This window comes from Parus major, chromosome 11 (genome assembly GCF_001522545.3).
Source record: "Parus major isolate Abel chromosome 11, Parus_major1.1, whole genome shotgun sequence".
In the NCBI taxonomy this organism is placed as follows: Eukaryota; Metazoa; Chordata; class Aves; order Passeriformes; family Paridae; genus Parus; species Parus major.
Window position 1 is genome coordinate 18,520,798 of NC_031780.1, and position 13,714 is coordinate 18,534,511.

Consider the following 13,714-nt stretch of genomic DNA (forward strand, 5'->3'; position numbering starts at 1 on the left):
CTACCCCTGTGAAATATTTTAGTGTTTTTCCCTCTGAAAACCAGGTTTTGTCTTGGAAAGGAAAGCTATTTTTATCTTCAGAAAACTGCTATTTATCTTATAACCATAAGAGATGCAAGCATGTATCTCAGTTGACTTTCAAGTCACATGAAAGTGTCCAAAATATTTGCAGTGAAATGTTCCACTAGGAAACAGCTTTCAAAATTTCATCTAATGATGGAAAAACAATCTGTCTTGCCAAAACTTTCCCTGCATGTCTAACAGGATTTTAATTTTAAAAGTCTATTTCCTACTTAATAGCAGAACAGCTGCACTTGAAATGCAAGGTGTTTTCAGATTTTGCCATGTGGGAAACCTGTATTTGAACACTCCTGCAGTAAATGTAACTGTTTGTTATGCTTATCTGTTTGCCAACTGAATTATCAATTCATGTCAAATTATTTCTCTACTAATATTTGTCTGTAGGTGGTTTCATGGTTTCTTCGCAGTTATACCAATACCTGAGAAATGGCCACATAAACATGAAATTTGAAATTTAGTTTTGATGCAAGATAAAAATATCATCTTAAGAAGTACATTTTTGAAAGCATGGGTGGGTGTGTGTTTATCAGCTTTTTTAACACAATGTGATTTTTTTTTTCCTGGATAAAACAATAAATGGTATTAAATACATGGTGACTCTGTGTCAGGCACTGTCCCTCATGCAAGGAGTACCTTTGCAAGGAATTCACTGATCCAAAAGTCACTGTTAGCTAATTTTAATATATGTGGTAAAAGGCTCCTCCTAACTTTAAAACTAAGATTTTTGCCCTAGTTTTGCTTGTACATGTGGATTTTATCTATCTGTGATTCTCCATGATCAGCAACACAGAAATTTGCTGGTCTCCTAAGTATTATAAATATTCTGTCTGTGCTTTTGTATCCAAGACAATAACTTTTCACACAGCACAATTCAAAGTGATGTGACCACAGGGAATAAGGAGAGGAGATAAATGCTAATATTAGAGATTGTCAGACTATTTGGGGCTGAAAAAAATGTAATCAAAATGCATCACTTGACTGGAGTATCTCTGGGACCAGGAGATGGAGGAGGAAATATTGGGAGAAGAAAGATCGCTTGCACCTGGGACATGAGAAAACAAGTGCCTGCTATGTCTGAGATAAAGCAGATTTTCAGTCCAGGTCTCTGCAATATGGCAAGAAAAATCTTGAATTTGGGGATCCCACATCCCAGTGAAGTCCCCAGCATGTTCTCTTGTGTTCATGATGGCCATTTCTGTTTGTTGAGAGGAATTGTGCCAAAACAATGTTCTGTGTTTTGTTCCTTATGCAGTGTGGGTTCTAAGGAAAAACAAAAACATGAGTGCAAGATACAGATCTTTCTGGTTGTCACCGAAGAGTCCCCTTGTCCTTGATCTGTTCCAGTTAGGACTGAGGTCACTCATTAGGTCTGGAGTGACCTGTTCTTTGAGGGTGATTTCTGTGGGAGTTAACAGTGCTCAGCTGCTCTTTGGGACCTTCTGGCTGGAGTCACCTTGGTCATCCTTCTCTGTACTGGTGCATTTCTTTCCTGTGAGCCTTGTTTTCCTCACAGTCTCCACTACTGGAAATATTAAGAAAGATTGTGTTGTACTCTGCTGTTATTTTTGGGAAATGAATGAGATTAGAATTACTGACCAGACTGGTTTCCAGAAGAGTGAACCTGAAGCCATGAAAGGAGCTGGAATTGACAAGAAAAGCATTGAGGAAAATAGGTGTGAAATAATAGCACCTAATTTTGTACTGCAGAAAATTTTGTAGTATTTGTCAACTGTGTATTGGTAGATGTTGTCAGCTGTCCTTAACTGAGCTAAAAAGTGGTGTGGGATGATAAAAAGAGTGTAAGTAATCATAACTAAAACCTGCCACATCTGAGCTCAGAAGTGCTTGCCCCAGGCACACTCTTTTTATTTGGTTCACTGAGATGAATGACTTGTAATGCTCTTAAATTGTACTTCCCTTGGAACTGGAGTAAATTCACATGTCACCCAGCTAGTTTCAAGTCTTGATTAAGGTTTTAAGCAACATTATTTTTTTTCAGGTGTTGAAGAGGTTATTGTGGTGTCATTTGACTTCAGCAAGACACCACTCTGAATCTTACCATTTAGGAATGGAGCAGCAGGGATGTGCTGGTGCTGTGGAAGCTCAGATCAAGGCTTTGTCAGATACAGAAACTTCATGAGAATCTCACTTCTAATTTTTGCTGGTAATATTATAACTTTATTGATTTATATCAGAAGTCTTTCCTCCTTAAGTATCAGCTGTGTGATTCTCACATGTGGTTTGTGAGGGTCTTTGCTAGTGGGGAAGGAAATCTTGATCTCAATTAATCTTCACACCAAGTTAGTTTGCTGCAGTGCACCTTATGTCCACTTGAATGGTTCCCTTTTAACCTCATCATTGTTCTAAAGGAGGGAATAAATGTCCAGTGCAAAATATCCTCTCAGTTGTCTCACAAGCACTGGTGGGGATACTGCCATGGAAAGCACAGTCCTTGGTTGGAATTCTGGCAGGAAAAGCCACAAAAACCTTCTGTTGTAGTTCAATTCATTCAGAAACCCTCCTTCAATTATATCTCTTAAGTAGAAGTTCTATGTGATACAGAGCTGGATTTACATAAGTAGTAAATACACATTTGCCTATCCAGAGCTGTATTTTCTCCCTTTCTACAGACATCTGTTTCTAAATCTCACCTGGTGTCCATCACCACAGAGTCAATCAGCATAAGAAATCAACAAATTATTTCTTGGGATAGCACTGGGAGACAGATATTGCAGTTCCAGCTCAATGGATGGGTTACTGGGGCTTAAACAAATTGCTCAGACAGGCACTGAGAGAAGGCAGGAGCAGATGTGTTAAGTATTGTCCCCATCCCCACTCCTCAGGAATTGCATGAGGGAGCTGCTCTCTGTCCAGCTGACAGGAACCCAAGCTGCCTCCCTTCCAAACTTTGATAGCAGACTTGGAAACAAATGTCTCCTTGCACTTTGAGCCCTATTCCTTTCAGAAATAACTTTGGAAACTTGTTCTGCACAGAATTGGAGGGAGGCTCAAGTTTCAAAATGCAGTTCTCATCTTTGTTGTCATTTAGTTGACTCTTCAGCACCCAGGTTTGGTATTGGGTTGCTTGGAGCCATAAAGAGACTGCAGAGAATTCTTTTCAGTACATGTGCAGGCCTGGGCAAAATGTCCTGTAACATTATGAGGGGTTTTAATTAAGATAAAGAGTTCTTGGTGCTCTTCATATAAAACTTTACAGCAGTTCTTAAGAATGAAGCTATTTCATCTATTTTGTTCCTTTCAGAATATCCACTTGATATGTTTATTTGTGAAGTTGCAGTGCTTTCTTGGTCCTGTGTATAAATACTGACCCCCTTGCTCTCTTTCCCAGTGTATCTATGTGATCCTGGTTGTAAGCTGTTGTTCTCCTCAGGATGAATCCAGTGTAACTACAAATGATGCAGTTCTCTGCTGCTAATAGCCCTGTTACCTGGGTTTTGCTTTGTTTGTGAGAGGTACATGCTTAGTGGTACCTGGATAAGTCCCAGACCAACAGCTTTGTTACTGCCTGGATTCCATCAAGTCTCTGTTTTCACAGTGGGAAAATAAGAGGACTAGCTCCTGCAAGAATCTATTCTTACAGTTGAAATTAGCAGCCAGGCTTCTGCTCAGAAATTATTTACCCACTGTCAAATACTTGCCAAGGGATGCTTTGATCCATGAACGGGATATCCTTGTGACCTTTGTGAAACTCCTAACAACGTGTTTTTTTAAACTTCACAAAAACATCTGAATTAGTTTCAATTTCTTGAGTTCGACTTCAGAAGGCTGGGCATGCAGAAACAAATAAAAACCAGTATGGGAGGGTTATGTGTCTATTTGGAAATTACTGATTGTATCTTTTCATTTTGTCTCCATGATTTTCCACTCAGTCACAGGAACTGATTTATCTTGTGATGGGGCACACCAGTGATTCCTGCACAGGAAACTGTGATGTGCACATATGGTCTGGGCCTGCACCCCTAGAGACAATCAGGAAATTTAGGAGACTCATTCCCAGAGTATTCTACTGGATTGCCAGAAATGTCCCATTTCCAAAAAGTCACAATACAAGCTTTTGCTCTTCTGGCAATATTATCACATTGCTGTGCTACAAGCAAAGCAAGAAAACACAGATGCATAGTTCAGGTCACTGAAGGATTGTGTATGGACAGAGAAGCTCTTTGGGATGGGAGCAAGGCTCAGCATTGCTGGTGAAAACAGCTGTGGTGATCCCTGGTTGCTGACAGGAGGGACAATATTCAAGGATCCAAAAGGAAGGGAAGAGAAGGACTGGCCCTGTAAACGAGCCCTGGTGACAGCTGGCAGCAGGAGCTCAGGCAGAGCCAGGCAGGCAGCAGTGCTGCCAGCTCATGTGGCTCTCTGGCTGGGCAGCTGACAGGTCTGAGCTCCTCCAGGGACAGGCAGTGTGCTGGGAGAGGTGCAACAAGCTCCTCCAGACTGTGTCAGGTTATCCTGGTCCCTCTCTCCTGCAGAGGGCACCTGTGTTAGTGCAAGGCTGGTTTGGCCCAGTGTGCCTGGAAAAGTGGTAACAAACAAAGTAGCTGGAAAATAAAGGAGGCAAGTACCTGAGCATAAATTCTTGAAACTCTTAAAACCTCAGTTGAAGTCTGATTTAACAACTAAAATCTATTCACACGCAACTGACTTCTTGGGCCTGCAGTTAATATAGTCTGGACTACACTTTCAGGTATCTAACCCTCCATGTAAACATCTGAATTCCTTTTTCCATCCTTGTATCATTTCAGAGCTTGTGGCTATGGCATAAAATGAATGTGGAAGAGAGGAGTGTTCCTTAGGTTTTACCTATTTATCTATTTATTAGTTCATTTGTTTGTGTATATATGTATTTATTTATTAATTTACTGCTCCTCATGAGGCCTATGAAACATTCTCAGCCATGGAAAGACTTCATCAGTAATTGGTGGGGGAGGGGGAGGGATGGGAAAAGAGGCTGCCTGATCTATTTTAGTCCTCCAAGATGGCAAAAAGTACCCTAAAAACTGCAGAAGTAGTCAGGGAGTAGGAGGTTTCCTATTTCCTTCTTGTATGCAGCCTCTGCTGCTCTGGAGATTTTAAAAGGCCCAAGTGGCTTTGAAAGGTAGAAGTGACACTGAGCAGGGAGTTGCTGACTGGAGACTCTCCCAGGCCCATGGAAGTAAGGAAACATTCTGGGGCAGCTGTTGTGTGTCAGTGTTGTCACACTGTTCTTTAACTGGAGGGACAGTGCTGCACAGAGCTGCCAGTCCTGTGGGGAGCCTCACCTTCCTCTGGTGGAGAAGGAGAGTTTGACAAATACAAAGGGAATCCTTAATTAGGCATTAATTCAGGACCCTGTTGGTTTCACACCACGGTGCTCTGCTGTGGGGCTGTTTCAGATGTGGAGAGCTCCAAATGGCAAACTCCAAACCTCCTGAACACCATCACCCCTGTGAGCTCCCTGCTGCCCAGGAGATGCTGTCAGGACTTGGTGCTTGGAAATGGTGATTGTTTCACTTGCTCATGGCATGATTCATAGGCTTGAACTGATACTTTAGGACTCTATTTGATTTTCTTTGTTGTTTGCTCTGTGGGAAACCCAAAATATTCTGCTGTCTTGAGTTGTCACTCTCTTTCAGGAATAAGGTGTCATTTAAGACATCTTTGATAATTTAATTCTCTGTTTCATAGATATTCTACACAAGCAAAGAGCAAGAAAACATAAAGGCTTCTTCATTAGGAAGTTTGCCTGAAGTTTAACAGGTTTGTTGGAAAAACAGGGCATAAAAGAGAGATTGCTGCTGTGCTACAGTCATGCCAAAGGGCTTTGCTGGAATGACATATATAAATGAAGATTTGAGAGGAATTTTACTCTTTGGGTTAGTGTTGCTATTTCTTATTTTTCAGTATATTGTAGACTTAATCATGAAATAGAATAGCTAATAGACTGTCTGACTCTTAATTACAAGTGAAGGGCAGAGCTGAAGGAACTTTTGAGGGTTTGGCCAAAGGGAACATTTGCCTCTAATGTTCAGCATTAAAAATGACACTTCAGGGAATTTTTTCATTTTTGCTGGTGTGAGAAACAAGACAAGCTGAAAAAAAATGTCTCAAGTCAACAAAAAATAAAGTGACCATGGATTAAATTTATATTTTTATATGGCACAGGAAAACTAACCTTCCAAAAGCCATTTTAAAAAACAAAACAAAACATCTCCCCCCCCGTTCAAGGCAGAGCAGGAACCGTTGTGGTTGTACTTTATTGTACAACCTTATGTAGGAAATTGAGATTTGGGAGGATTTGCAAATGGATTCCCATTGAAATAAGTGTTCCACATCCATTAGAAAACACCACGGTTGCTCTGGGAGAGCACTTGCAGGTGTCTCTCCCTGCAAAGCAGCTGCAGCAAGAGCCCTGCTGCCGACACTTTCATTTAAACACCCTAAGATCTAATATTTCTTTGATGTCCTTCTGATCCTTCCTCTTGAGGAACTGAACGAAGTGAAACCATTACTGTAAACACAGAAGACATTCAGTGATGTTCCAAAGAGCATATTTTTGGCAGCGGCGAGTTTTTCCGGATAGCTGCCTGGGAATTTACAAATCTGTCACATCTGAATCCATTTTGTGAATCTTTCTTGAGGCTGCACCTGCCTCCCAGAGCCAGGGAGAGGCTGTAGATATGTTATCCATTTGCTGATGCTTCATTAGAGCTGAAAGGGAACAGCCACGTGTTATGGTCTGATTACAACACCTTGGGTGGCAAAAGCTTGGGAGGGGGCACTCAGTGGGTCAGTTCTGCTTTCTGTCCTGTTTTCCCCACCCCGGACTAAAGGGTGGGGGTTTTCTTCTAAGCGAAGTGTAACTTTCTCCGAGTTATTCTTGCTGAGAAGAGAGAACAAGTAGTGGAGATTGAGCAACCGAGTGGGAGAAAGATTCCTGGCGCTGCTGTGTTCATCCTGGAGCTGCTGCTGGAGTAAAGAGGGCAGCAGCGAGTCACGATCGTGCAGCATCGCAAGGGGTGGCACTGGGAGTGCAGGTGACATAGCAGAGACATCTTTGGGAAGCCTGGAGTGCGAATTGTGCTAATTCACGTTCATCAAGTGCATATTTGCTGGTCAAATGTGGGTCACAGTAACTCTTAACTGCAAAATTACTCAAGTGTTTGTCTATAAAACATGAAAGCTATTTTATTAGTAGGATTTGATAGATTGTCTGTTGTCCTGTTAGATTAAGGCATAGAAAGTGAATTTAAAGCTTCACTTTCAAAGTGAATTGATTATTGTTCCAGTTCAGCAGCTCTGGAAATGAAAGGAAGTTCTTTTAAGAAGAAGACAGACTTATTGGTTTGTTCCTGTCATTTCTGTCTGCAGGACAATTTAATTTTGCCTCTGACCCCGGCACTCCTGACGCTCACTGGGTGATGTGACTGCCACAGGAAGACTGCAGCTCATGTGATTTTAACATTTCTCCAGTCCCAAGCAGAACCAGTTTGATGTGAGCAGACACTTTCTGATGGAACTGAATGCTCTGAAATGACAGAGGGGCTCAAAAGGCTTGTTTCTTGGTAACAGCTTTTGGTCAGCCAGAAAAACAAAACCAAACTGGTGGAGTCTGGACATAGACTTTTGGATGCAGATGCTTTACAGCCCCTTTGGCTTCAGCCAGACCTACGAGAGATGTATAAATCTGTGAGGAGTCAACTATTCATGTTCTCTTTTCTGCAGTTTTGGGAGGGCTCTCTTAACCCACTGTATCCCTATGGACTTTATTAAAAAACCACATGGACATAGGTATTTACATACATACAATCACAAATCTATTCTCTAAAACATAAATGCTTTCTAATTCTTTTTGAAGGCATTATTTCAAGGCTGGTAGTGACTTGAAGGTAGAGCCATCCTGTTTCTAGTGAGATTAGAATAGAGAAAGCCCAGAAAGGCTTTAAGGTAAGTCCTTGAACAGTTCCAAATGTAATTTATGATGTAGCCTTATAGAGGCTAATGTAGCTTTACAGATACAGAAGGCATCTGTATAAAGGCACTATATAACAAAGAAGTAGTTATTTGCAAATAACTGTTGGGTTTTGTTAGCTCTTCTCCCTTTTCCATGGCATAAACATTTTGCTAAAATAGTTTGGGGCAGCCTAAAGCTTTACCACAAGTATTGGTGACACTCTGTACAGTGCAATCTATCTCCACAGTAATGCATAACAAAACACTTTGCTCCTTCTCATGCTTGTTCTTGCTCATTCCTGTGGAAATCTTCTGATAAAAGCCTGGCTTTATCTGGGAAGGTACCAATATATATCTCTTTCACACCTAACTAAATAATTTTTCACATGGCAGCTTTAAATCTTCTAGGCTTATCAGTGGAAAAAAAAATGCTTGGAAAAAAAAAGAGATTTAATACTTAAATTAGTTCTATCAGCACTGCTCTTTTTTTTTTTTTTTTTTTTTTTTTNTTTTTTTTTTTTTTTTTTTTTGGTTGGCTGGGACTTGTTCTCACAGAACTTCAAGCTGGATTATTTGTGTTAAACTTCCTGACTGAATTCCGAACAAGTCATCTTTCCCCACAACGCTGACCTTTAGTACGAGGCCAGTATAATTTTAATTTGTTTCAAGTTTCCCTTATAAGCAAGAGAACAAGAAACCATGTCCCTCTAAGACCTGGTTAGCTAGCTGCATGGCAGAATATTTTCAAATTCTAAAGGGAAAACCCCCCAATAAATTGCCATTCAATTTGCATGCATCCTGAATGGGGTTAGCTCTACCATCTTCCAGTCAACCAATCTAGAAGCTACGGAAAAACACAGGCTTCAAAGAAAGCTTTAACTAACTAACCTGATTTTGATCAGGGTTATGCCCTAGTGGAGGCATTGCAGGGCATTTTCCAGATTTCTGCTGGCTGTTTCTGGCTGTGGTGGGGCAGAGATGATGACTGGAGCTGCAGTTTGCTGAAAATATCAGGTGCCAGGGCTGCCCCAGCCTCCTACTGGCACAAGCATCTGTTTCCCCAAGTGGTGAACAGGACACAGGTAATGGACCTGGCTGAATGCAAACCTTTTTTTCTTGTCTTTTTCGCTTTGCTGGAAGCATTTTAATCCAGATTGTTTCCCTGATCTGTTCCACAGCACAGCTCCACGTGAATGCCTATGCCTAGGAGCAGGTGAATGTAGGAGCGAGTGACTTGGAAGGAACATGCTGTACTTTCATTTTCTGGCCATGATTAGATACGAGGACAGGAAGTCTCGGTCCCATCATGGCAAGGAATTGCTGTGAAATGAGATGATTTTCACTGAAGAAAATCTTAGTAGTTCCCTGTCAGGAAGAGAGCAACATGTTTGGTGATACAGAGTTGGGAGGGCCAGCAGTGGGGGGGCAGCTTGGGTACCCTTGAAAATAAGGAGATCTGCTTGCTACTCAGCCTAACCCAGAGGAGATGTGCCACAGATAACATCAGCCACAGTCATGACATTTGTGGGATGTCTTTCCTTGTCTTTATTGGGATAAAAGTGTGTTTCCTGTGTGAGGTTCATCAGCCGTTTTGTTCTCAAACTTGCTGCAGTCCAGAACTGGAAGTGCAGTCATGACTTTTGCAGAGACTTGGCTTTTGTTCCTCCTTGCTGGACCCTTGGTCTCAACTGCATTTGTGGGACTGCAAAGAACAGTCCCAGACGTGGGAAGTGATTTTTTTTCCAGCACTAGGTGGCTGTATGGCATTCTGCAGTGTCCTGTATGCAAGTATTTTAAAAGCTGGGAAGTGGGCCATTCTCAAATGGAAAGGCTTCTGTGTTTTCACACCTCTACTTCAGTATCATCTTTTTGAAAGTTAAGAAATCAAGGAATGAAGGCATTCTAATTGTATAAGCTTGTCACTGGCTGCAGACACTTTTATCTGTGTGGAGGTGAGGTAGGCATGCAGTCCATCACAAAAGTGATGCTGGTGGCTGGGCTGATTGCTGCTGTTGTGTGGTGTTGCTGCTTTTTGCTGAGAGGCCTGGGTATGAACATTAAAGGGAGAGTCTGCATGTGCAATATCTGGTCCAGATCTCTCCTGCTACTTGGAGTTACATGGGGCTCCCCATGGGACGCGAGGATGGTCACGAGGGGGGTGTCCACTCCACCATGGGACCTGGGGCAGTGGATCTGTCTCTGACTTCTGGTGATCCTTAAGTGTCCTGAGGGGTGGGGAGTTGCAAACCTTGCTCATGGACCAAGAGCTTTGACAGGATTGAGTTGTCCGAAGAGCTGGCTGTGCCCCCAGGCTGAGTGCCTTTGCCAAGGCCAAACACATTCCCCCAGGAGCCGTGCTCAGCTGCTGCTTTTCATGAAACCCAGCCCTGAGAAGCAATTTGTCTCCAAATGAAAGAGAGGTGATTGTTTTCCTTGGGCACTGTCTTCTCTCCTTGCTCTTTTCTCTGCCATGCTCTAGTCTCTGTACATTTCCCTGCTCATGCCCTTCCCCTCTCACTAGCAAAGAAAAAGAACTAGGTTTTGGCTTAAACATGAATATAAAATCCCAGTGCAGTGGTTTGTGGAATCCTACATACATGAAGGCTGATGCAGCAGGGGTTTGACAATGCTCAGTGGTGCCTTTGGTTATTTCTTTGCACTGAACAACAGTGAAAAACCTTTCACAACTGGAATCCTTTATGTGTTTGAGCTTCACCTTCTGAATATTTTATTGTGATTAAAGCTACTGTAATTTTCTTCTTTTCCAGAGCTCTCTGGGGTGGAATTTGTGCAACTCCACACCAAAAAAATGTGATGATACAGAACACTTATTTTGCATTTCCATGGTGGCACATCCAGTGTGATGACACATATTTTTAAGGGAAGAGGCCTAGATGAGGATTAAAGATCTTGGGATGTCCAAAGCTGTTATAAATGCATAAGGTGAGACATCTAATGAATTAGCAGGTCTGCTGAAATTGTTTATTGGGCCACAATAATACATTAAGTTTCCATTGTGCAGAGTACTGTATGTGGGTAGCAAAAGGTTGGTTTAGGCCCCCAGATGTTTTTTGTAACTCTGCTGAAATTCTTAAATGATGTCACTTCGCAGCCTTGTTTCATGCTTGTTTTCTCTGAATGGTTTTGAATGAAGATCCCCAGGACATAAGAGTAATGTGCAGGAGTATTTGTCCCCAGGATTTTGCACACTTGATCAGACGTGAAAAGGAGACGCTGCAGTGACTCATCTGACCTTGTAGACCCAAGAGTGCCGACAGTGGTCTCTGCTAAGGTCCCCATCACAAGAATGCAAAGCATTCCAGAAGCTTTCGTCAACAATTCTAGATAGCAGCCAGCAATTTTCTCACCAGTGTTACATAAAATGGACAGGGAAAGCAAAAGGCTAATTGAGTAAATTATTGCAAACTGCTTATGGAGTCTCTTTAATTTATACCTAGCAATGTAAACCCACTGCAGAAATGGTGCTGCTAAGGATGGCTGTGATCGATTTTTTTATTTTTCATTTTATATATTTCATTTTTAAGGACAGCTTTCAGTGCTAGGTATAAAAATTCTTCCTATAGCAGAATTGCTATTACATTAGGCCAAGATTTTGGCAATACTGAAAGATTTGCTGATATTTACTTGTAGATTTGTCAGGACTGTCTTCCTTCTAATTAAAACCAGGACTTTTTTCCCTCAGAAACTTACTGCCCAAATTTAGGCAGGACAGATAGATACAGGTCGTAGCCGTAGCATGTTACCATCTCTAAATTGGCAAAATTCATTTAACCATAACAACAGATGAAGGTATTAGGGAGGGATTTAAAGGAGGATAATGAGGTAAAAAACTCCTAAATGGCAATGCTGTATAATCAGGAAGGAGCAGGCAGAGGGAGAGGGCACCCTGGAAACTGAGCTGGGGCAGCAGCGCTCCCAAGGTGCTGGGAGCAGCAGCCAGCACTGAGAGCAGAGCACAGCAAGGACACAACCTCTGTGCTGCCCTACCCAGCCCAAGCACTCACATACATCTAATTAATGTCTCCTTAATGGAGAAATAGCTGGGCTAGAGCTTGGGTTTTGTTGGTTTTTTCTGGGAGGGGGGGAAGGTCAGTTTGTTTCTATGTCTAATTTTATATTGGAAGCAAACTCCCTTGTTTGCCCTCTGAAGGCAGCAGCTGAGGCTGATGTGTCTCGGGGGGCAGCAGTGCTGGACGGAAGTGGCCTGCCAGGCCTGCTCTGGGATTTGTTTTCTTTTGATTATGGGAAAAGTAACCCGAGATATTTCTGTGCATACAGAGCATTCTTAATGACTGACAAATCTGTTGTCAAGTAGACGCAGGGGGGAGGTGCCATCTTGAAAGATGACACAAATATGTTTGAATTTGGCTTAAAAACCCAAACAAACTTATTTTTAGTGACTTCCAGAATCTTCTACTATCAAAACATGGAAAAAAAATAAAAATGAGATAGTACACAGTTAAACCTGGCCTTGCTGTGGTGGGACTTAGTGGAGTTCACTGCAGTTCACAGCAGCAGGCACAGGAGGAGCGTTTCCTCCACGGTGTCCCAGATAATCATTTCTGATCTCCTCAGGCAGGAGCACAGCAGAGCTGGGGGGGTTCCTTACACAGCTGGGGGGGCTCGATGAGTTCTTGTGCTGGCCCTCAGCTTCCAGACATTTTGGCAGAGACAGAGAGGAACTGGAGGTGCTGTTCTTGCCTTTCTAGTGCTCACTTTGGTAGCTGGGGAGGGCTGGGGACACTCCTCAAGGGTACCTGCTTTGAAATAATTTTGGTATTTCTGCTGGAAAAGGTCCTCTGGTGACATTCCCATGTCCTTCAAAGTTGGTGCACTTGACACCATGCAGGAGGCTGAGCAATGACCAGCTGCTCTTCAATCCAGCCCCTGGCTGTGTCACCTCTGACTCTTTCCTCCTTTTGTCCACCTTTAGTTCTACATGCTGCAGCTTTTTTCTCTCCCTGAGACCCAAACACAGCAAACCCCAGAGGGTTCATCTTGCTGTGCTCACAGACCTGTGCTTTGTTGGGGGAAGCTGTGGGGCACCACCACAGTCTGGTCCCCATCTTTGGCCATGGCCTGGCCCCAGGTTGGGCCCTGCCGTGGTCACAGTGGGCACTGCCTCTGCTGCCTGTCCTTGCGTGTGGATCTGCAGCTCAGATGGAGAATTTCCTCCTGGTAGAACAGGATATTTGGTACACTTCAGCTGGAGAGGGAGTGAGGAGTAACTACTATCACACAGTGAGAGGAAATGTGCTTATGTACCCGTCAGCGGTGGTATCATCTGCTCCAACAAGTAATACTGGGAAACTTGTAAAATACTCTGCAACCCTCTGTCAGTGAATCTGATGGGATCAGCTTCCCTCTAAAAGGAGAACTTTGTACACAACAGCCCTTCAGCCCACTTACACCTTTACATGTGGATTTTTTAGCTGCATATATTGAGTACAGTATTTACAGTGAATTCATATACATATGGGATTTGGGCTTTTTTGAGGTGGGAGGTGCTGTAAGGACAAACAAAACCTTTGCCCTCTTCACAAGCAGCTAAAAAGGACAACATGCAGTGAAAGTAAACTGCTGAGACTTTGGACAAAGCAGAGACTGCTCATACACCACATCAAGAGAGCTTTGCTGTTCTTCACAAAGAGGGGCAGCT

The 13,714-nt window shown here is 42.7% G+C and overlaps 1 long non-coding RNA gene across 1 annotated transcript; it reads left to right on the plus strand.

Annotated features, from left to right (window-relative positions):
• The first annotated feature begins 2,091 nt into the window (after positions 1–2,091).
• LOC107209725 lies at positions 2,092–7,932 on the plus strand. The gene is made up of 2 exons (XR_004499119.1): positions 2,092–2,245; positions 7,453–7,932. It is a non-coding gene; the product is annotated as an uncharacterized LOC107209725 (long non-coding RNA).
• The last annotated feature ends 5,782 nt before the right edge of the window (positions 7,933–13,714 follow it).